At 30.4% G+C, this 24079-nt stretch overlaps 1 protein-coding gene across 18 annotated transcripts in view; it reads right to left on the reverse strand.

Moving 5' to 3' along the window:
* Positions 1 to 24079, reverse strand: part of Dscam3 (Down syndrome cell adhesion molecule 3) — a 172335-nt gene that overhangs the window by 110542 nt on the left and 37714 nt on the right. The window contains exon 1 of one of the 18 annotated variants that reach the window (XM_089171613.1): positions 10632 to 10733. The exons of the other annotated variants lie outside the window; for them this stretch is intronic. The gene's annotated coding sequence lies outside the window, so the exon portion shown is untranslated. Of the gene's footprint in view, positions 1 to 10631; positions 10734 to 24079 lie in introns of those variants that run through there. 18 annotated transcript variants of the gene reach the window in all.

Consider the following 24079-nt stretch of genomic DNA (forward strand, 5'->3'; position numbering starts at 1 on the left):
TTGAAGATAGATGAAAAATATTTGTGTGTGTGTGTGTGTGTGTGATTTACTATCATCCTAGAAAATTTCAAATAGGAAATAAAGTCACGTGGAATCATATATCATCGTGTCTAGTCGTCATTGTCATAATTGTGGTTATCTACCTCTACCCTCTCTCTCTCTCTCTCTCTCTCTCTCTCTCTCTCTCTCTCTTCCTCTCATGAGAGATACAAGCATATAATACAAGGTAATATCATAATCCATGTTAGAACAAAAGGAACATAATTGGATACCCTGAGTATAGCGTTTCGCATGACAGTCCAGACAATCGTTGATTCATTATTCCTGGTTGGTACGAGAGACATCGTTAAGGTCAACCTTATCAACCATCCTTCCATCCCTCTACCCACCCCTTCCTACTCCTCCTAGCCATCTCAATGTCTCTATCTCTTTAGAAGCTTTTTTTCTTTTTTTTAATTCTGATAACCTAATAGTCAATCGTATTTGTGCATGTGTAACAGTGTAACATTTATATATGTCAAAAAAAAAAAAAAAATATGGGATGATAAAATATTTCCAACAAATTATTTCATTAATAATTAATTATATACATTATATATCTATGTAAAAAATATTTGAACGTATTACACGTGTATTACAGAAACACATAATTTATTAAATGTACACTAAATGTAATATTTACGAGAGTATCAAATGTAAACCCAAATTTATATATATATATATATATATATATATATATATATATATATATATATATATATATATATTTTTGTTTCTTTTTGAATTCCAACACACGAACACGAAACATTTTGTATCATAGTTAACAGTAATAACGTGAAACAAATGTCAATTCATATAAAACCATGTAATATGTGTATTACATATACGTGACACACTACCACGCCATAAACGCACAATTTTAAACTGTCGTTTAAATCGAAACATTAACATTAACGTTTACACTCTCACAAACGATAAATTTCTTCTACAGTGTGTTGTTTTAATGCTTTTAAACTGTACCCTTTAATTTCACATACCAAAGTCACCTATTATTGCCTACAATTCAGCAACAACCCGTTGGCACCCCACCCACCTAAAGGTTATTCTTTTACCAAGAGAAAAAAAAAAGAAAGATAAATATACATACATAAATTCACATACATACATACATACATACATACATACACACAATATGTATTTATTTATTTAATTTTGTGTAAGTGGTATATGCGTTTGTCGAGTATCTCATTTTTCTTTTTACAACCCTTTACTTCATCTCACTCCCTTTTCAAGAAAAAAAAAAAAAAAAAGAGAAAGAAAAAAAGAAATTTATGAACGACGAAATATTTCCAACACATTTTTTCTTCCTTTTTTTCTTTTTGTTTGAGCTATGACTTTCAATTAATAATAAAAAGAAGAAGAAGAAAAAGAAGAAGAAGTAAAAATATATTGGATTGTTTTAAATGTAAAATAGAACAACAACAACGAAAAAAAAAGGTGAGAGTATTATTGATTTATGTTTGATTTAAAAAAAAAATAATAAAAATATAAAAAATAAAATGATTTTTTTGTTAGCACAAATGTCGGTCGAGAGTTTAAAAGGTTCATTTGATTTTGCTCAACACGCTCTAATCGAAAGTTCTTATTAATTATTAATATTTATTTATTTATAATCGTCTACGAAATTACCAGGTTTATTTTCTTCTTGTTATTTTATTATTTTATTTTGTTTTTTATTTTTTAATTAAATTTAAATTATGACGAAAATTAATTCGTATAATTATTCATTTAATAAAATAATTATTATATTAATATTATTAATAATTAATATAAAATAATTTAAATTTCATTTAATTATTTAATATTTAATATAATATTATAAATTGATATATTATATTTAGAAATTATTATTATTATTATTAAATATTATTTAGAAATAATATTTTTAAAAAAAAGAAAACTGAATAGTTTCAATTTGTACAATTTTTTGTCACAACTCTCATCAACATTTTGTTTCTACTCAACTCAATTTTGTTTTTACCATCACCATGTTTTATCTCTCTCCCTTCTTCCCTATATCACCTCCTTATTTTCATCCCTTTATTTTTTTTTTTTGGCAAGAGATAACGTTGACTGAAAACGATGGGGGAATGAATGGGTGGTTGTAAGGTTGCGGTGAATGAAAGAAACCTGCCCACCCCTCCCAAAAGTAAAAATACGAGTGACAAAGAAAAGAAAAGAAAAGTCGTACATTTGGATCAGTAAAGAAACGTGCCTGATGTTCATTGGTAGAAAATAAAGTGGTTACTTTGTTACCCTTTAAAAAAAAAAAAGTAAAAAAAATAAAAAAGAGGGCTCCTATCTTTATTTACAGTACAGAAAATACAAAAACAGTTGAATTGTGTGTTCTTGTGGTCAGAAGAAAAAGGAAAGAGGATTGATAGAAAGTTAGAGGGGGTTTAGAAAAGGGGGGTGGGGCTGGTAACAAGAGAAGGTTCATGAGGAAAATTGTAAGAAGTTAGGGGGGCTAAGAGGGGGGGGGCTAGGTAGGTTAATTCCTTTAAGTCTGTGAGTTATATCCTGTCTGGATTTTTACCTGGTTTACAGAGTATCAGACCCATTTTTGTGGTACCTGATGATACACACACACGAAATGTTAACACATTCGTCTAACGTTTTCAACTCACGTTCTGCAAAACCTCAAGAATATAACTCTTACGTCTTTCTCTACACACACACACACATATATATATATATATATATATATACATGTTACAGACACATATATATATATATATATATATGTGTTTCTTTTTCTAACATTGAGAAAGTACAGAGTATTGAACGAAGTTTTGATTACAAAACTTTCCAAATGGTATTTCGATTCGTAGCTTTGTTCGATGATCTCGTAATCGAATTCCTATTCAGTTTTTTGTTTGTTTGTTTTTGTTTTTTTTTTTTTTTTTTGGTTTTGTGAACTATTTTCTAAACACATATATATATATATATATATAGAGAGAGAGAGAGAAAGAGGGGAGGGAAGGGGGGGGAGTAATGCAATAGTAAAGTACTCGAATTCAAATTTGATCTCCTTTATTGTGTTAAATGAATTTGATTTATTTTTGATTAATATTATTTGTGTGAAAATTTGTATGAAACTTTTAATTATTTTATTTCAGATATGTATTTATATGTAAAATATATTTGTAGGTGTTACACACTCACATATATATATATATATATATATAAATAAATATATATTACAAATAGACAAATAAATAACACATTTTTATTTTTCAACATAAATATTTTGTTATTTTCTAAACGGGTGTAAGTAATGCAATAGTGTGAAGTACTATGATTTAAATTTCATCCCCCTTTTTTATGTCACCCAAATGAAATTGATTTATTTCTGTAACGAAATTTGATATAATGAAATTAAAACAAAAATAAAAACAGAAAAACCGAAACTAAAACTAAAACTAAAAAAAGAAATGAAAATCGATGCCGATCGATGCCGAGTGAAATTGATGAAAATCAACGTGGAAAATAAAGTTTTCTACTACGATCAAGTAAAATCCGATCACAAACCCTACAGGGAGAGGATTGAAGAACAAAAGGGATTAATCCTGGGAATCCTGCAATGCTAGGAATGCATTCTACGAAGCAATTCGTAGCAAACGTAATACCCTCAACGAACGAACGAACGAACGAACGAACGAATAGAGAAACCTATCGATACCAAAGAAGAAAAAAAAGAAAAAGGTTTTAGGATCTAGAAAAGTTTTCCTTGGGATTCTTTCAAGAAGAATTTGTTTCTTTACTACGTTTAAAAAGAGCTTTATACTTGTAATAAGATCGATCATTAGACCGAAAAATCGATACAATCATCCGATAATGTTAGATCTAAGTAAATGTGTGGGAATCAAATCGAAAGTGAAAGAAAGAAAAATAAAAAAAATAAAAGAAAAGTATTATGTTTGTGTACATTCCGTCAATAAATTTACTCAACTTACGAATGTTATTTTTCATTAAAAATAAATAAATAAAATAAAACACACTGATAGATTTCAAAATATGCCTAACATTGGAAACTTTCATCATCCGGGAATCAAATTTTGAAACACGTTAGCAATTTTAAGTAGTTAGGATCAATCATAAACCAGACGAAACGAAATTATCAATTTAGACAACTGTCAATCAATTCCTTAGATCACGATTACTATCTGGGCTGTTTAAAATCAGAATACACAGGACAATCATCCTACCGGTAGTCCTTCATGGTAGCCAAACGTGGTCCACTTACGTTACGGGAACGAAAAGAAATTGAGGGTTTAGAAAATAAAGTTGTTTCGTAAAATGTTCGGTGCAAAACGCGATCGAGGAAACGGCCGAATGGGAAAACCCCATAACCTGGAAGTACACCGACTGTACAACAAACCGGACACCATAAACGTCGTAAAATCACGCCGATTAAGATGGGCAGGTGACGTGGCGCGCATGAGGGGTGGATCGAAGGGTGCATAAAATGCTGATCGGTATATCGAACGGGAAAAGACCACTGGGGTTGACCGAGACGTGGATAGGAGGACAATATTATTTCGGGATCTTCAAGAAAGTGGGCTACGAAGACCGCGAATGGACGGGGTCCATGCACAGGGATGGGCACACTTGCGGAATTCGGTTATTTGAGGAAGTTCCTAATGCCAATTAATAATAATAATAATAATGTGTATGTTTGTATGTGTATGAGAAGTACCAGAAAGAAAAAGAATGTTAGAAAAGACAAAGACAAAAGTAGGGTGACAGTGGGGTGAACAGAATTCGGTAGGAATCAAGTAGGAAAAGGGAGAAAAGGGGTAAGAGTTGAGGGTTGGGTGGTGTTTCTAGAGAAACCGAAGAGTTGGAGGATGTGCTGTCTTTCTGAAAGGATAGATTGTTAAGCCACAGCTGAATGGGGGAAGACTGGGGGGGGAGAGAGGGGAAGGGGTGGGGAAGAACGTCTCCTTTTTACCTCACGTTTCGGGGGCCCCTTTTCTTTCACTCGTCTACGGTCGGACTTTTCGATTTTCTACGTCGTCGCGAAGAAAGGATATTGTTCGAGAGCTAGAAGAGTTCTCGAGGTATCAGAAAGTACGAGAAAGAGAAAGGGTGAAGGGAGAGAGAAAGGAGAGGGGGGGGAAACAGATCTTTTCCTCTTTTTTTTTATTTTCTTCTTCTTCTTCTTCTTCTTCTTCTTACAAGTTCTTGGACTCCTCACGGAAATCACTATAAGAATTCTTCATCAGTCCTCTTTGCAATAAGCCAAAGTACTGATTAGCGCCAGCCAATAAAACTGCTGGTTTTAAAAAAAAAAAAAAAAAGAAAAGAAAAGGGAGGAGAGGAAGACAAAAAGTAATGAAACGAAAATAATAGCTAGGATCCTTCGTAGTCCTTTCGTTTCATTTGTTTTTTTTTTTATATTGTGGGGTTTGTATTTCTGTTTCTGATTTTGTTTCTATTTTTGTTTTTGTTTTTTTAAAAGAAAGTTAGATAAGAAATGATTAGGGTATCTTGAGGATGTTAACAATTTTAAATACAATTATTGATTAAACTCCCCTTTAAAAGACACCGAATTTGAAGAAAATAAAAATATTGGAAATTATTTAAAAAAATAAAAGGTTAATTTTAAATACAATCATCGATTAAAACCCACCTTTGAAAGACACAATATTTGAATAAATAAAAAGATTACAAATTATTGAAAATTATTTGTAAAAAAAAAAAAAATGGGATAACACAAATCATTGTAAAACACAAGAAAACCCTTTTCTTTTCTTACGATTATTTATATTGTTTTTGTTTTCTATTTTCTTTTCTTTTTTTTTTTCTTTTTTTTTGTATAGATATCCGATATTATTCTGTAGTTTATTCATAAGTAAAGTATATGTTAAAGTATTTTTCTTTCCTATCTCTTTATTTTGCATTAACTCGTATATTTCCAGCTCGTTAATTGCCAACCGCGCTTTCGTTCGTACCTGTTTAACGAGCCTAATAAAATGCTAATCGGGGTGGTAATTAAAAGCTGCAATTCTCTGTCCCTTTTCTTTCTTTTTCTTCTTTTTTTATTTGTTTTTTTTATCTTTCTTTTTAACGATCTAACCTTCTTCGGACAACACTGTGTATAATGTACACTACTATCTGTTATTATTATTATTATTATTATTATTATTATATTGTTATATTAATATTATTATATTTTAATAGATAAAAATCAATGTAATATAATGTAAAATGATTATATTAAAATTCTAATTAAAACAAAAAAATCAACCAAATATTTGCAATAAAATATAAAAATATAATAATAACAGTTTGCTCGGACCCCCAGGGGCGCAACTCCCTGATAGCAAGCCTTATGCTTACCCCGTAGGGGTTTATTATTATTATTATTATTATTATTATTATTATTATTATTATTATTATTATTATTATTTTGTGTATATGTTATCTATGAAATGATTTATTTTAATTAATAGAAACATTGTAAATGTAATCTAGTGTAAGATGAGATTAAAATGAATAATAAACTAGAATAATGAATGAAAATTGTATTGAAAAGTTATGTAATTTTCTATGCTATTCTAATTTCACTAAAGAAAATTTAGACCAACTTCTAATATTATCATTTTACATAAATCGTTCTATTTGATGGAAATGAAAGTTTCAAAAGACGACATTTATACGACGAATTAATAAGCATCATTAAAAAGGTATTCGTTGAAAAATAAATCTTTAGGAAAATGAGACGAATCTTTTGAATTTCATGAAAGCAAACTTAAACCCAAAAATGATATATATATATATAATCTCTAAAAAAAAAAAAAAAATCTTCCTAATAAGTCTTACGAAAATGTATCACCAATTTTAGAATGAAAATTTCCTAAATAAAAAAGAAAAGAAACAATCAACTAAGTTGATAGCCCTGCAAGTAAAAATTTCCCTTTGAACAAAACAAAATTTAATGTTAATTGAAAAATAACAATTTAAAAAAAAAAAAACAAAAAAAAAACTAAAAAAAAGTAAAATAAAGAAAAGAAAAAATTTTAATAAATTGAATAATCCTTTAACATACAAAAAAACAAAACAAAAAACAAAAACAAACAAAAAAATAATAATAATAACCAATTTATATTAAATTTATTAAATTCCTCGCAATCAACGACTTCTTCATTTTTAATTAGTCGAAACAAATATAATAATAATTAACCAAGAATTATATATATATATATATAACGAAGGTAATACACCCTTCTTCTTCTTCTTCTTCTACTTGTTCTACTTCTACTTGTTCTTCTTCTTCTTCTACTACTACTCCCTTATATTTATTCGAGTATCGTCGCATTTTTATATTCTAACAAATTAATGATTCCAAGAGAGAAGAACTTTTTCTACTCGAGACGAATACTTCTCATAGAAAAAAAAAATAAATAAATAAATAAATGAACCCCCCCTCCCCCACGCCCAGCAAGAATTTATAACAGAAACTTATCAAATAATCCCAATCGCATTCGTAGATTTATTTATTTATTTATTACATTTATTTACTTCGTTTCGATAAAAATGGGAAATACGTACATATATATATACCAATACATAGAGGAAGAGGAGGATACATATTTCCTCTCTCTCATCCTCTCTCTCCCTCTCTCTATCTCTTAAGAGAGATAGAAAATATCGACTTCTCGAAAAAGATATACTTCGAACACGATGAAACCAACTCCAGATAGGAAAACGAAGTATCCACGAAGGTCGGAGGAAGTTGATGGTAGGTGGTGGTGGTGGTGGTAGTGGTGGAAAATGAGGATAAGAAACGAGAATGAGAGAATGAGAGAAAGAGAGAGAGAGGGACTGAGAGAAGGGGGATGCAGAGAAGGGGGTAAGAAGAAAGATGGAAGAGAGGATAGGGCAAGACGAAAGGGTGGATATAGAGGGTGGTTTAATTTCCGGCTGGATAAATTTTCGAGTGGCCGAGAAGAGGAGAATCCGATCGTGGTTCCGAGCGAATTGATAGAAGAAGAGGACCACCACCACCACCACCAACCCACCCCATCCCTTAAAGTGAGGGATGAAGAGGGAAGAGTTCAAACGAGGAAAAGTAAACCGAACTTCCATCTGGCCCGATTTCTCTTACTCTTTCTCTTTCTCTCATTTAGATATCTAACTGTTTCTATCTTCTTTTTTGTTTTTTCTTTTTTTTTCTTTTTTTTAGACAATAAAATTCCTTTTAATGCGATTGAGATGCAATCAAGTTTAAATGCTATACTAAATTTCAAAATAAAATATCTAAAACATTTAGAAAAGTATAAATGAACCTTTCTTTATGTTATTTAGATATCTACATTATTTTTTAAATAATAAAATTCCTTTTAATGTAATCGAGATGCAATCAAGTTTAAATGCTATACTAAATTTCAAAATAAAATATCTAAAACATTTAGGAAAGTATAAATGAACCTTTCTTTATGTTATTCAGATATCTACATTATTTTTTAAATAATAAAATTCCTTTTAATATAATCGAGATGCAATCAAGTTTAAATGCTATACTAAATTCCAAAAATAAATTATTTAAAATATTTGCAAAGTTTGAATGAAACTAAAAAGAAATATTAGAATAAAAAAGATGAAATAGAAAATTATTTTGTTTTGCATATTAATCATTGATATACCTAATAAATGTATCATAAAGGTATTATTAACATAGATGAATGTTTCAAAAACAAGATAATAGATTATTACATTTATAGTTTAAATGTTATACTAAATTTCAAAAAGAAAGTATGATGAACTAAACAAAATAAAATATTAGAATAAAAAAAGAAGAAATAGTAAATATAAGTAAAACTATAAAACTACAAAAGAAGAAATAGAAAATATACAATAAAATAGTACAATTAAACAAAATATCAGAATAAAAAAGAAGGAATAGAAAATATAAATAAATCATTTTGGTTTTGCATACTAATCATCAATATGCCTAATAAATGTATCATTAAAATATTATGTAACATAGATGAATGTTTCAAAAACAAGATAATAGATTATTACATTTACAGTTTAGATGTTATACTAAATTTAAAAAAGTAAAAGTATGAACTAAATCAAAGAATATAAGAAGAAAATATAAGTAAATCATTTTGGTTTTGCATACTAATCATCAATAAGTCTAATAAATGTATTATAAAGATATTATTAACATACATGAATGTTTCAAGCAAGATAATAGATTATTAAATTTCATTGAAAATACATAGAACCTACGCAAGATGTTAGTGAAACTGATCGTTATTTACACGAACGTCGAATTACTGCACGAACCCTTCTTCGAATGTTACAATTAAAGGAAGTTTATTCACGCTTTAAACACAAAGTTATGTGTTCTACTACTATGAAAGCTGTGCTACAATCTACACCAATTGTAAAGCTTTCTCTCTCTTACATATATACTATGTTCTATTCCTTCTCTTTTACTCTCTCTCTCTCTCGTTTCTCTCAATTCTCTCATTTCTCTCATATCTTCCTTCTATGCTACAATTGTGGTCGATCTTCTTCGAGTTTCTATTTCTCTCTTTCTCTATCTTCTTGTCTTTCTTGTTCGCATTATCTTAGTTAATGGTACTCAATATTATTCCAAAAGATATGATATTAATTATGGATAATTGAATTGCTATTAGATTAATCAAACTATTTTGTCTAACACAAAGTAATAAATTTAAATTGAATTTTAAAATGAATTTTTTTTTTTAAATATATCTAATCATTAGTTTACAATTGTTTATTTTCAAGTATTCGATAATATTCCTATTCTATGGTTTGATTTTATAATTATTATTATACATATGTGATATTAGTTATTTTATTATTTAATATAGTATTCAATTAATTATCTAAATTCAATTGTAAATAATATAGAAGTTTAATCAGTTGCTATAAAAATAAGTATACGTAAACAACTAGCCTTAAATTTAATATTAAAACAATAATTGTAATTATAGAATACACAATTGATTGAAATCAAAATAAAGTAATTATTGCAATTACATATTAATTGATGTAACAAATAGAATGAAAATAAAACTAAAATTTACTTGAATGATTAGAAGTTTAACATTTGCAACCTAATGTTTTTATAACATTATATAATATTATTTATTTATGATACATTTTAAAAGTAATTTACAATAAAAAAAAAAAAAAGAAAAGAAACGTAATCAAATAAATAAACAATTAATGAGTAAAAATGTTGATAAACGAATTGTTGCAACAATAAACTTCTTTATTACATTGTGTTATCTATGTAAAGTAAATTTCATATATAACATATTCAAATGTTTTATTTTTATTATACAAATATGCAAATCATTTGACAATATTCTTTCATGAAAAACATTCCATATGGATTTTATTTGATATAACCTTTCAAAGAGTAGTTTCCGTGAACATTTCCAACTCATGGTAGGAAATGTTACCATGAAGAAATCCAATACAATAAAATAGAGAAAGAGAAAAATAAAAAATATTTCTACGAGTGTAAGAAGAAGAGAAAAAAAAAAAAAAACAAAAAATTATATCACGAGAAAAGTTTTTACCTTTAACTTTCTTCAGATTTCTTACGAAGGATGCAACGAGCCGAGAAAAATGATACCATAACTGCTAAAAGAAAATGACTTTTTCCATCTCTCATGTTGAAAAAAATCAATCGGAAATATATATATATATTTTCTTCTTTTCTAAAAAGTAAAAACAAATAGCAAAAATTAATTCTAAAATATTTCTTACAAATTATTTAACTTTTGATTAATTCTAATTGAAAGTATGAAAATACTCACAAATATTGTAATGCAAAACTAGATTCCATTTCCAATTGAAATCCGGATAATAAATAATGATCTATAATATAAAATAAAAAGATTTATATAACAAAATTGTTAAATTTAATAAATTAATAAAATATATATATTTTATAAGGAAAAGATACTTACAAAAATTAACCTCAATTTGTCAACAATATTATCAATGTTTATAATGTTAATTAATCAAAATTTTTTTAACACAAGTTTTATCACTGATCACTTTCTCACTGCACAACGTAGAAGAAAATCACCAAAGTAATATACACATATGACTGCATATATAAATAATTATTAACAATAAATAAATGTTAAAAACTTTTAATATTAACAATATTAACTTTAAGCTTCTGTCACCTGACTAGTTTACGCATGCGCAGGAGATTTCTATCGCGTTCTCAATCTGGGACTCTTACGGATGCGCGCGCAGCTCTTAGTATGCGCGCGCATCTCTCAATTTATCCTTTAATTAAACGCGCCAAAAATGGATAATTTCAAAAAGAAAACTACTTTACAAGAATAGAAGAGACAAATTGCATCGAATTTTCAAAACTTTTCGATGTAAAAATAATAAAATTTACTGAAAAGAAATAAATGAACAATAAAAGGAGAAAGAATGTTACTTTTGAACTGACCGGTGTTTAAAAATTCTTTCTTCCTATTTAAAATGAAAATCGATTGGAATCGTTCATTGTGGCGACAGGAATACACGTACACGTACAATATACAAACATATACGTAGGTTTATATGTCTAGTCTTTGTCAATACTCTCTGAAAATCCCGAACGATACGAAAAACTGTTCTTTCGATGAATCGCACCGAGTCGGGTTGTGCCATTCAACATGAATGTATCGTGTCCGCTGCAAAAGTATTCATTTCTATTTCACCACTGCCACCTCCTCCTCCTCCTCCTCTTCTTCTTTCTCATCCTTTTGCTCTCGTTCCACTCGTTTCTCTACGTATACGCATTGGTGAAAGGCCAAAACCAAAAAAACACAAAGGCCAATTCCAATCAGTGGTTCGTTGCAGTTATTCTTCTCTTTACTAGTAAGCAATACTATCATATACTCTTCTCTTAGATCTTTTCATTATCATTTCGTCAATAAACAACGCATCACGCTTGACTGTTTTTATAAAAATAATACACAAATATACAAGAAATTAAAAAGAAACGTCTAACATTTTATACATCTACAAGCATTTTAACATTTTTAATCCTTTTATTGACCCATTTCGAGAGTTTACAAACTCATTGTTAAAAGAAATAATGAAAAATATACTATCCTGATATCCTATCAAAGAATTCTTTATTTTAAACATATACAATATTATATATAACATATATATATACTAACTAGATACAAAAATAATATGAAATAAATAAATAACGAAAGGAAAAGGAAATATGGGGCAAGAAATAAAAAAAATGAAGGGAAAAGGAAACGGTAGATAGTGGATATTGCGAGTGTAGTGGTGTTAGGGGTTGGTAATGGAAAGAGAGTAAGGTTGGTCGCTTTCTCTACTTTTTCGTCGTTTCGTTTCCTGTTTCACCGAGCGGAAGCGGAAGAAGCAGCGAGGATTTACAAAAGTGAACGTCCATGGGATGTCGCGCGCACCCTGCAGCGTTTCGACCACCCTCACAGTAAAACCCACTATCAGAACTACCACTATTACCACTTATTCTACTACTACTACTACTACTACTACTACCAACACTGTTACTATTACTGGTACACGAGTAGCTTTACGAGCTATCCGATGAGAAAAAGCTACGTGCACACGCACGAACGTTTAGCGAAGTCCGTGCATGGACGAGAGAAGTGGGACTCAGAGGAAGGGGTGAGTGGGTGGCTTGAAGGGTGGTCGAGGGTCGCTCGCTACCGGCAGGACTTCCCTAGATTTATGTCCTATTCATTACGTAGGGACACACCGACGTGGCGTCACGCCACAAATGCACAACCCTTCCCAGCTATATTCTCTCTCTCTATCTCTATCTCTTGCATTCGCCACCCCTAACGAGCCACCTCCTCCTGCCGGTACCACCCAACTCCGCATGTTCGTGTGTTTACCCTCCTCCGAAACTGCTGTTTGTTCCATTGTGTGTGCTCGTTACAATCTATCCCCCCCCCCCTTATCCTCATCCTCATCCTCATCCTCCTCTCTCTCTCTCTCTCTCACTCCCTACGTCTATATGTTTATGTGTATGTATGCTATAGTTTAGCGATGAGAACCAATAGCTTCTAAACTTTCCTCGTTAAATGTATATCTGAAAATGGTTAAGAAATATGAAACCAATTTTTGATTGATTGATTGATTAATTATATTTCCGGTGATCTTTCTATAATGATTTATTAATGTGTTTAACACGAACATTTATAATAAAATAATGAAAGATAAAATTTGGATTCAAGGTATAATATTTGACAGACAATGGTTAAATTAATAGGAAAATATTAAACGGAGGTGTTATAATTACTGTCAGTTGAATTTGTTCGTATAGGAAATGTTATTTAATTGAGTATACTTCAATTATGTTATATGATGATCTTAACGAACATGTTAGAAAACAGGGGTTTTGAACGATTCTTTTCCTCTCACGCAAAACAATACGATTACTAGGAAAAAAAAAAATAAAAGAAAGACAGAAGGATAATAAAAAGAGAAAGAAAAGCATACGAAATAGCATAATAATCGTCATTATCAGCTTGAACGATTACCCAGAAATCCTAGTAAAGAACCCTCGACGAAACAAATGAACCGTCCAGTGACGACGACCATGTATTCGATCGAAGAACCCTTCTAACGATGGATCCGGGAAATAGGTAGACGAGTCTGTCTGACGGGGTAGTTTGCAGTTATCTACTATGAAGTAGTAGTAGTAGTAGCAGTAGTAGTTGTAGTAGTATAGTAATAGTAGCAATAGTAATAGTAATAGTACTATTGGCTAACGTAGTAACGTCTACGTATGCATGTACGTTGCGATACATTAATGACAGCCGGATGCGGTATACGGACGCGGTATACGGACTCACGTCGAAATGTACACACGAGCGAACTCGACGGACGGGCCATGGGTATGGTGGTATCGTCGCCGTTTGATGGCGCGGCCATTCTCTCTGAATTACGATGAGAGCGTGCATCAAGCTAGGCATCGTACGCACTTACACACAGAGAAACACATAGATATACAGTCCAGTATATTCCGGTTGGACGGTTTCTCTCGTCGCATGAATCCCAGCAACCTGCCAGGCAAACCAACTCACACGAACAAATTTTCTTCTATAGAATATACTACCAACACATGTGTGTATCCGTAAAGCGTGTCTACTAGTAGGTATACGTCAATGCCGGTCATCCCTCTGACTGGTATCACCAACGATACCACCACCCACTACTACCGGCTACCTTTACCAACCCCTTCCCAAGCCAACTAACCAACCAACCAACCTCCCTTTCTCTCTCTCTCTGACTCTCTCAACCCCTTTTTACCCTGTCACTAGTAGACCATCACACAGCGAGACTCAACGAGGCCAATGATGTTCAGATTGTTATCTTGTCTCTACTACTATGAACTTCCAAACGATTTTAACTCTTGATTCTGTCATCCTTTTCACTGATGTCATTCCCAACCTTTATTAACTCTTACTGACTGTTTAATCATTTGCGATGTCATCGAACGTACGTAATCGTTTTAATCTTATTGAAACGTTCGGAGAGATTCGATGATAGGTTTGAATCAATGATATATTTCGAACTAGATGTAGACTACTGTTAATACTTGTCTATTCATAAGAAAGAGAGAGAGAGATATAGAGAAACAGAAGTTAAACAAGATGACAGTAAAATGAATTAGTACGATGTACTTACATCTGATTCTATCTCGAAACTCGTGAATCAAAGTACATTAGATTGGTAAATTTGCTAATGCTATAATTGAGCTGTGTTATCTTGTGTTATCTCAGATATCAAGGATTCTACTTGGAGACCAATCACGAATGATTAAGAAAAATATTGTAATTTCTAAAGATTTTCAATGTCAATGTTTGAAAAATGTAATGTAAAATATTGGACAAAGGATAGGGTTAGTGTTTTACATCTTCAATGCTTTGCACAAACTCGTTGATAGACATTAGACATTTGAAATAATTATAAATAAATGTAGATACATGTGTACATGGATTTAGGTAACACCAAATGGTTTGGAACTTTTATCGTCGCGTCAAAAGTCAAACCATCTCGTCGTATCTAACTCTCGTTGTCGTCGTTGGAAAGGTGGTTGAGTGTTATCAGGCTATTGGATCACCCGATATAGTGAGAGAAATCGATATCGTAACACCCATTCTCTATTTCACTCTTTACACGCTCATTCGTATATCCCTATCTCTCTCTCTCTTTCTCTCTTATACACTTTCGATAAACTGTATTAGCAAGTTTCTATCTATCTATCTATCTATCTATCTATTTATCTATCTAGCCAGCTATCCTGTTCTATCTTTTTAACAAAAAATAAAGCTAAAGATCTTCTTCTCTTTTCCAAAGATTTTCCAACTCCTTTAAGTTCTCTCATACAACTCCACCCCCTACACCCTCACCCCCGTACCTTTTTGCCGTTAGTCTCTCAATGTTACTTTAACATCCAAGTCAAAGATACTTTCACGAAACTTTCTAGCCCGGATTCGAGAAAATCCTTTCATTAGTCACAGTATCTTGCACAGTACACCGAACGAAAGCGAAGATCAAATATTTATCATTCACGTGATTCCTGATTCACGTGGATATATTGAAAATGATAGAAGAGAAAAAAGAACGAATTGAAAAAAAAAAAAATAAAAAAATAAAAGATTGATAGATTCTCGTACAAACATAAAGATACATAATTTACATACATACATGTGCAATTGTATATTATAAAAAAATTTCAACACACCCGAGGATATTTTCTACCCCGTTGCTAAGCGTCAAGGATGTACCAAGTTGAAATTCATATACAAAAATACACTGAATGTTTCTATAAAACAAAAAAAAAGAGACAAAAAAATTACACATATATAGATATATATAAAAAAAAAAAAAAAAAAAAAAATGAAAGAAAGAACGTGCTCCAATTCTTTCGTTTAAAAGAATGAGCGAACGACGAGTGAGGTAAAAGGAACGACACGACAAAGAGGTACACGTGCGTGAATGTATGTGAGGGTGTATACCAAGTTTAAGAATGTATATGTTACATAGTTGCAACGTGTATGTAATACGTATACACGTATGGATTAACAGGGATGCAAGAGACATGGGTTTTCCGACGACAGGATTACGAAGAATCCAGCGTTGAGCCCATTACTCAATGGAAGACAGAAGAAATAAAAGTAAAACTCGCGAAATTCTTCCAATACCAGTTCTCTTTCTCTCTCTATCTCTTATATTTCTCTGTCTATCACTTTTTCTCATTTTTCTCTGCTAACGCTAAACTCCCTACTCTCTCTCTCTCTCTCTCTCTCTCTCTCTCTCTCTTTCTCGTAATATTACATATATTTTTTTCTCTCTCTCTTCATTGTCAAGCTCGAAGATCGAAAGGAATAAAAATATATTAAAAACGTATATCACACTAAACATGGTTACCTATGGTATTTATCTTGGTTCATTCATTTTATAATAATCATTGATTAATGTTATTTAAAATAGAAATATAATTAAATAATGATTGATGATAATAATACTTAAACTATAAAAAAAACGTTTTGTGATAAATTTCAATAAAAATTGATGGAATAATAAATAAGACACACGAATTGAATACTAACATTTGTTTGCAATTTCTTTTGACGATAAACGAGAACGAACGAATGAAAACGATGGGAGATGTATCAGTCCCTGAGTTCACAATTTTTCAGGATAAAAAAGTTCATTCAACTTATTTTATCCTTTCCTTCGTACTCTCTGCTATCGATGGGCCAAGTCAAGAAAAGTAACCAGAAGAAAAAGAAGAAGAACGGAAGATGGTTTGAAAAAAAAAAAAGAAGATAAAAAAAGTATCAGAAAAAAGGAAGCAGAATCCCGTGACCTCATCATTCGCCAGTAAGGTTGCTAGTTTGTTGCTTGGAAAACCGTATATATCGATATATCGCCGGAAATCCGAGTCTATACGTTAACCTAAGTCTTCATTGGCGACTTATACACTTCTACTATTCTATGTAGTAACTATACGCTTTCATAGAAACTGTATTAAGTACTTTGACGTATTTCAATGTTAAAACAATAATTAAAAAAATGATTTCATTCTCTATATATTTCAAGCTACTTATACTTTTAACATTTAAAACTGTAGTAAGAGTCTAAGTACTTCATACATTTTATCCAAATTTTCCATAGTCAAAGGAACTTCGAGTACAGATAATTAACATTGTTCTTCGTTTAACAATTTTGACAAAGAACTCTAATGTATGTAAATACATTATAACTGAAATAATTATCCGGTATACACTCGGTTTCCGAAGCAGAACGTTTACTTAACTCTTCTCGTTGCTACTCTAGAGATTTTACAGTAAAAGAGATATATAAACCTATTCTCTTGTATATTCAATCTTTATCTTTATCTTAAACTCTCTTACTCTCTTCATAAAAATACACATATACTATAAAAAATGTCCATATTTCTCTCTACGGGATAACTGTATCTTTTGATACTGTGAGTTTGCGAACAGGTATCCTAAAGTAATGCGAGTTAACAACTATATGCGTCGTTATTCTGCGGACAGATATGTGCACATGCGTTTGAGCAAAAAAGAAAATCTTACTACTTTGAACATAGACTATAAATTAAAAGTTTTGAGTTTTTAATAAATAAGTTTTTTAGGTTTTAATTTTAAAATAACTACGGACTTATCGGAAAGACCCTACGGACTTATCGGAAAGACCCTACGGACTTATCGGAAAGACCCTACGGACTTATCGGAAAGACCCTACGGACTTATCGGAAAGACCCTACGGAATTATCGGAAAGACCCTACGGAATTATCGGAAAGACCCTACGGACTTTTCGGAAAGACCCTACGGACTTATCGGAAAAACCCTACGGACTTATCAGAAAAACCTTACGTACTTATTCGAAAAGTTTTTCTACTACTAGACCTCACTACTTTTCGGAAAAAACCTTACTACTTTACGGAAATATTTTACGTACGAGGTTTTTTCCAAAAAGTAGTGAGGTTATTTCCGAAAAGTAGTGAGGTTTTTTCCGAAAAGTAATAAGGTTTTTTCCGAAAAGTTGTGAGGTTTTTTCCGATAAGTCCGTAGGGTCTTTCCGAAAAGTAGTGAGGTTTTTTCCGAAAAGTAGTGAGGTAGTGTCTTTCCGATAAGTCCGTAGGGTCTTTCCGATAAGTCCGTAGGGTCTTTCCGATAAGTCCGTAGGGTCTTTCCGATTAGTCCGTAGGGTCTTTCCGACCAGTCTTTAGGATATTTTTAACCGGACTATATTGAACAACTTCTTAATAAAAATCAATAACTGCAACAACTCACTCACAGGTATAGAAAGGAATTAATCATCTGTTTATTTGTCATTCTAGAGTGGATTTAAATATCATCAAGCTTAGTTTTTTTTTTTTTTTTTCAATACATGAAAGTATTCAAAGAAAAATATTGTAAATAAAAACAACATTTACTCTATTTATCTTGTTTTTGAATTATAGAAAGATCTCTCAAGATAAACCTATCTTTATAAAATGTCTTAAAAAATTAATTAAGATTTTATTTTCTTTCCTAGTTCTCTCTTTTTCTCTTATATGTTTAACATAACATGCCGTGTGTCACGAAGAACATTACCGCAATGGGACAGACCTATACGGTCAACGAGCTTTGACTACTACGAGTACAGGAGGTTGGATGTAAACTATGAATAATTTACAGGTTGACACTTTTCGAACAAACAATAGGATGATACCGATTTAAAATTCCGATTAACTTGATCGTACCCCTATGATCTACCACCCCATATAAAAGCATACGATTTATAGAATTTTTCGATATAATTAATAAACCATACAAAACAAAACCCTTTACGAATATTTAATGACTATAACAAATATATATATATATATATATTATATTATAATTTATATATTAATTAATATATATATTTAATATTTCGTAGATATTATATTAATTAATATAAATCATCATAGATTCTATTCAATAATATAAGATTAAAGAGTATTCTATGGAAAAATACAAATAAATCGGACTTAAATATAATATTTTATTTATGAATGTTTTGTATTTTTTGTTTTTATTTTTTTTTTTATTTTATTGACAAAAGGTTTAATAATAATTAACGATGCATGCAAATTGTATTTGTTTTTTTTTTTTTGTTTTTTTTACATATGTTTTATTTTAATTAATTTAATGGGCTAATAATTTGAATAATACGTGGCCCATTGCTGGGCCCATTAATCGGCCAATGATCAACTACCATTAATCGGCCGATGATCAATTACCATTAATGGGCCAATGATCAACTAGCGTTAATGGGCCGATGATCAATTACCATTAATCGGCCGATGATCGGCCAACAACTTTTAGATCGATATCTTTTATAGTTTTCTTGGAAAAAATTCGCGAAAATAGCCTTTTTTTTTAGGTGCTCAGAGTAGAAGGTCCCCTTAAATTTACCAGATTTTATAATAATACTATATAATCTTTATATTTTTCGATTAAATAATAATTCCAAAATATGTATATTTATTTTAAAATGGATTTTTTATTATATCATTTATAAATATTTTTCAAATAATATTTCATCGAAATGGTGGAAATATTTTTTTGGAAGATACGAAACAACCGCGTATACTTTAAGTTCTTTTTCATGAGATAAACAATAAAGTCTTTTCTACTTTCTCCCTTTTTCTTATTCTTCTTCATATTATTATTATTATTATTATTATTATTATTATTATTATGATTATTATTAGAAGGAAAAAAGAATGAGAGAGATAGATAGAGAGATACTATTTCGAGGAAAGAAAATTTTTTTTATTATTATTATTATATTTCCTTCTTTCTTTTTATTATTCTTCTTATATCTTCTTTTCTTTTCCATTTTATATCCAACACGAAAGCACTTTTTCTCACCTCTCGCATGTACCAAAAAAAAAAAAAAAACCACCCTATCTCTACCTTACCCTTTATCATCATCTTTTCTATTTGAAACAGCAGCCCTTTATATTCCTTACCTAATCCTTCGAGGAACGTTGGATTTGGAATAGGAAATGGTACGAACGAATGTTTCAAAGTATACCCCTATAATGTAATTTTGAAAATAATTATTTTCTTTTTCTTCTTAAATTCGAATTATTTTTTTTATTTTTTTTTTTATTTTTCTTTAAACATATTTTTCGTATTACTTGAAAAAAAAAACCGTAACTGTGTTGTCTCGAATAAAATAATATCTCACGAAAAATTTGTCCTGAGATTTTACTTCTTTTTCGATTAAAAAAAAAAAAAAAAAAAAAGAAAAAAAATTAGAGAAAGAAAGAAAAGTGAACAAATAAAAAAAAAAAAAAGAAAAAAAACAAACAAACAAAAAAATAAAAAGAAAAGATTTCCCAATGGAGAGGTCGAAGAGGAAAAACAAAATTTCCCTCGTTACATCGGAACGAAATAATTTTCTTGCTTTTTCTTTTTTACCAATTTTTTTTTTTTTTTCTCATTTTTTTCTTATATTTTTTATACTTTCTTTTTTTTTTTATGCAAGGATAACAAAAATTCTTTTCTCGAAAGTATTTTCTCGAGATTTGCATGAACAAGTGTTCGTGTTTCTTTTTTCGAAGATTTTTTCTTTTCTTTTTGTGAAAGAAAATACTTCAACGTTTAAACAACAAGGATTTTAATTGAAATTCTTTAAAACCACCATCATTCGCGAATACACAATTCACATTGCTGTGAAATAACAAATTTCTTTACAATCGTATTTTATGTAAAATAAATTTACAATGTGTAACATTGACCCCATATAGTAAATTATTGATATACTTTAACAACCCTTTGTGTGTTAAATAAACTTACAACTAAAATATTTTATAGGATTGGAATAATAATTTATTATTAATAATATTGAACAATTAAAGTTTTTTTTTTAATATAATTTAAATAATTCAAATAAACATTATATTATTTGACATTAATATTAACAAACATGTATATGTAACATCGACAGTCCACTGTGGTAAACGCATATATGCATCTATAGCACTCTCCTAAGGTTTAATGATTTTCGATGAATGTAAATAAAATAAAAAAATAAAACGAAAAAAAACAGGAAAGAAGGAAATAATAATTAGGATTCATATATGCAACTATGAAAAACGAAGAGTATGAACTTGTGAAAGAGGTTTGCCCAGTTCTTTGCAAATATTTTCCCTTCTCTGTGTAAAAACATGTTCACGATGAGCATTTTCTCTCGTAGTTTTTTTCAAAAACGTGATCACAAACGTGACTTTATTCTGATGTTTACCAATCCTTCGTTATTTATGTTTCAACCATTTACAATCTTTCTTTCTCTCTCTCTCTCTCTCTCTCTCTTTCTCGTCTCTCTCTCTTGTAATTTCTCTTATTCATCGATAGTCTATCTCACGTTGTTTATTTTGTAATCTAGAATAACTTTATTTGTACACAATTATCGTTTAATGTTCAAACTCGTCGTTTGGTTGTATTAATGAATAATTAAAAATCAATTGTTATAATTTATTAATTAAATATTTTTTTTTATCTTATTAGATAATTCTCAAAATTACAGTGATAATTATTAAAGGAAATAATTATAATATAATGATCAAATTGTAGATTATAATATATTTATATATATATATTTACACCTCTTATCGATAGAAACATACTTTAGTTAATAAAAAATAAATAAATAAAATAAAATACACTGATAGATTTAAAAATGTGCCTAACATTGGAAACTTTGATCATCCGGGGATCAAATGTTGGAACAGGTTAGCAACTTTAAGTAGTTAGGATCAATCATAAATCAGACGAAACGAAATTAACAAAGAACCTAAGAAAATAATCAATTTAGATAACTGTCAATAAATTCCTTAGATCACGATTACTATCTGGGCTCTTTAAAATCAGAATACACAGGACAATCATCCTATCGGTAGTCCTTCATGGTAGCCAAACGTGATCCACTTACGTTACGGTAACGAAAAGAAATTGAGGGTTTAGAAAATAAAGTTATTTCGTAAAATGTTCGGTGCAAAACGCGATCGAGGAAACGGCCGAATGGGAAAACCCCATAACCTGGAAGTACACCGACTGTACAACAAACCGGACACCATAAACGTCGTAAAATCACGCCGATTAAGATGGGCAGGTGATGTGGCGCGCATGAGGGGTGGATCGAAGGGTGCATAAAATGCTGATCGGTATATCGAACGGGAAAAGACCACTGGGGTTGACCGAGACGTGGATAGGAGGACAATATTATTTCGGGAACTTCAAGAAAGTGGGCTACGAAGACCGCGAATGGACGGGGTCCAAGCTCAGGGATGGAAACACTGGCGGGATTTGGTTATTTAAGGAAGTTCCTAATGTCAATTATTAATAATTGATTTAATCTGAATGTTCTTTCTCTCCAACAATATATTTGCTTTTATCTATTTATCTAGGTATCTATCTATCTATCTATTTCACCCTTATAGAGTGCCGTTTAAAGGCGAATCACGGGCATGACCCTCGAACCGTTTCACCCTTCTGACCACAGATCCTATAAATAAGTGGCTTTATCGTAACACAGGCTGGAGGATCGTATCCCCAAAGGGCAATCATAAGGTGTTTATATTGCGTTACGCTACACAACGGGTGCTCGGTGGAAACTAATCGTCGACAGCACTACCAGTATCACGTCTACCCCATTCTCATCCTCGATTTATATCGAAAAAGGGGGAGTGGCACCCATCAAGTATATCCTGTCAAACAACTATACTTGTCTGTTAAACACGAAATTTAAATTTTAAATTCTAACGTGTGTGTGTGTGTGTGTGTATGTATGTGTAAAAAGAAACATCTATTAAAGTTTGAATTGTATTTAAACGTAAATTAATTATTATATTGTAAGATTAATACAAATTTTGCAAATTTATTAAATTGTTTAAAAAAAAAAATTGTAGAAAAAAATATTTGCAAAAAGGAACGAATGTAATTCAAAATTGATGTTGGATATTTTTTTGTTAAATTAAATATCTAAAAATACGACAGAATAAAACAAAATAAAATTAATAATAAAACACTTATAATAGCATTATTTAAAAAAAAAAAAACAAAAACAAACAAACAAAGAAACAAGTAATTTTGGTAATAAGGAACTATATATTTTAAAAAAATAAAATCCATAAATTGAAGGTGGAAGAATATTTTCATTCGTTCTATCATACTTTTCGAAAAAAAAAAACAAAAGGGAAAAATCGGATAAGGGTTTCGTTCATGTTCCGGCACCTTTAAAATATGGCCCGTTTTACGATATGACCCTTGAATCACGACGAACATTCGTGCCACTCTCCCTTTTCATAACTTCTCGCAGCTCCTTCACAGCAACCCACCAACCAGAAGGTTTTACGCACGTGCACCCTCGATCACGCTAGACCGCTCATTCTTATAATATCCCTTCTACAGAACCTCAACCTCTCATATTTTCCAACCAGAAAATGTCGTGCAGGGTGGTGGTTTTCGGCCTGGGCTCTGTACCCAAAGGAAAAAAGAGAAAGAGAATCATATTTTCTTTTTCCTAACATTTACCTTTCTTTGAAAAAGTTCTTTCAAAAATCGAAGCTCAAGAAATGTCCAAGCAAAATAAGAAAAAAAAGTCTACTGTGTTTTTAATAATAAAATAAGATTTATAAAAATCCCCCTCTCTAACCCCCACCCCCCTCCCTCCTCCTCCTCCTCCCCCAAAAAAAGGGAAAAGATCTAAATTTATAAAAGGATCTGCGTAGAAAGGTAAATGTAAATTTGATCAAATGTAAACAGAATTTTTATCTTAACATTTTATCTGTAATTTTGTTTCACTTATCTTTTTCTAGAAGAAAATTTTGGAAAAATTCAATGCTTTTATTTTCATTAAATAAAATTAATAAAACTTTTATAAGATGATCTATAAATCTAATCTAAATTGTTTTTATTTGCAAAAATTCATTAA

The sequence above is a fragment of the Polistes dominula genome, unplaced genomic scaffold (genome assembly GCF_049000335.1).
Source record: "Polistes dominula isolate Pdom_NZ unplaced genomic scaffold, Pdom_raw_medaka contig_26, whole genome shotgun sequence".
In the NCBI taxonomy this organism is placed as follows: Eukaryota; Metazoa; Arthropoda; class Insecta; order Hymenoptera; family Vespidae; genus Polistes; species Polistes dominula.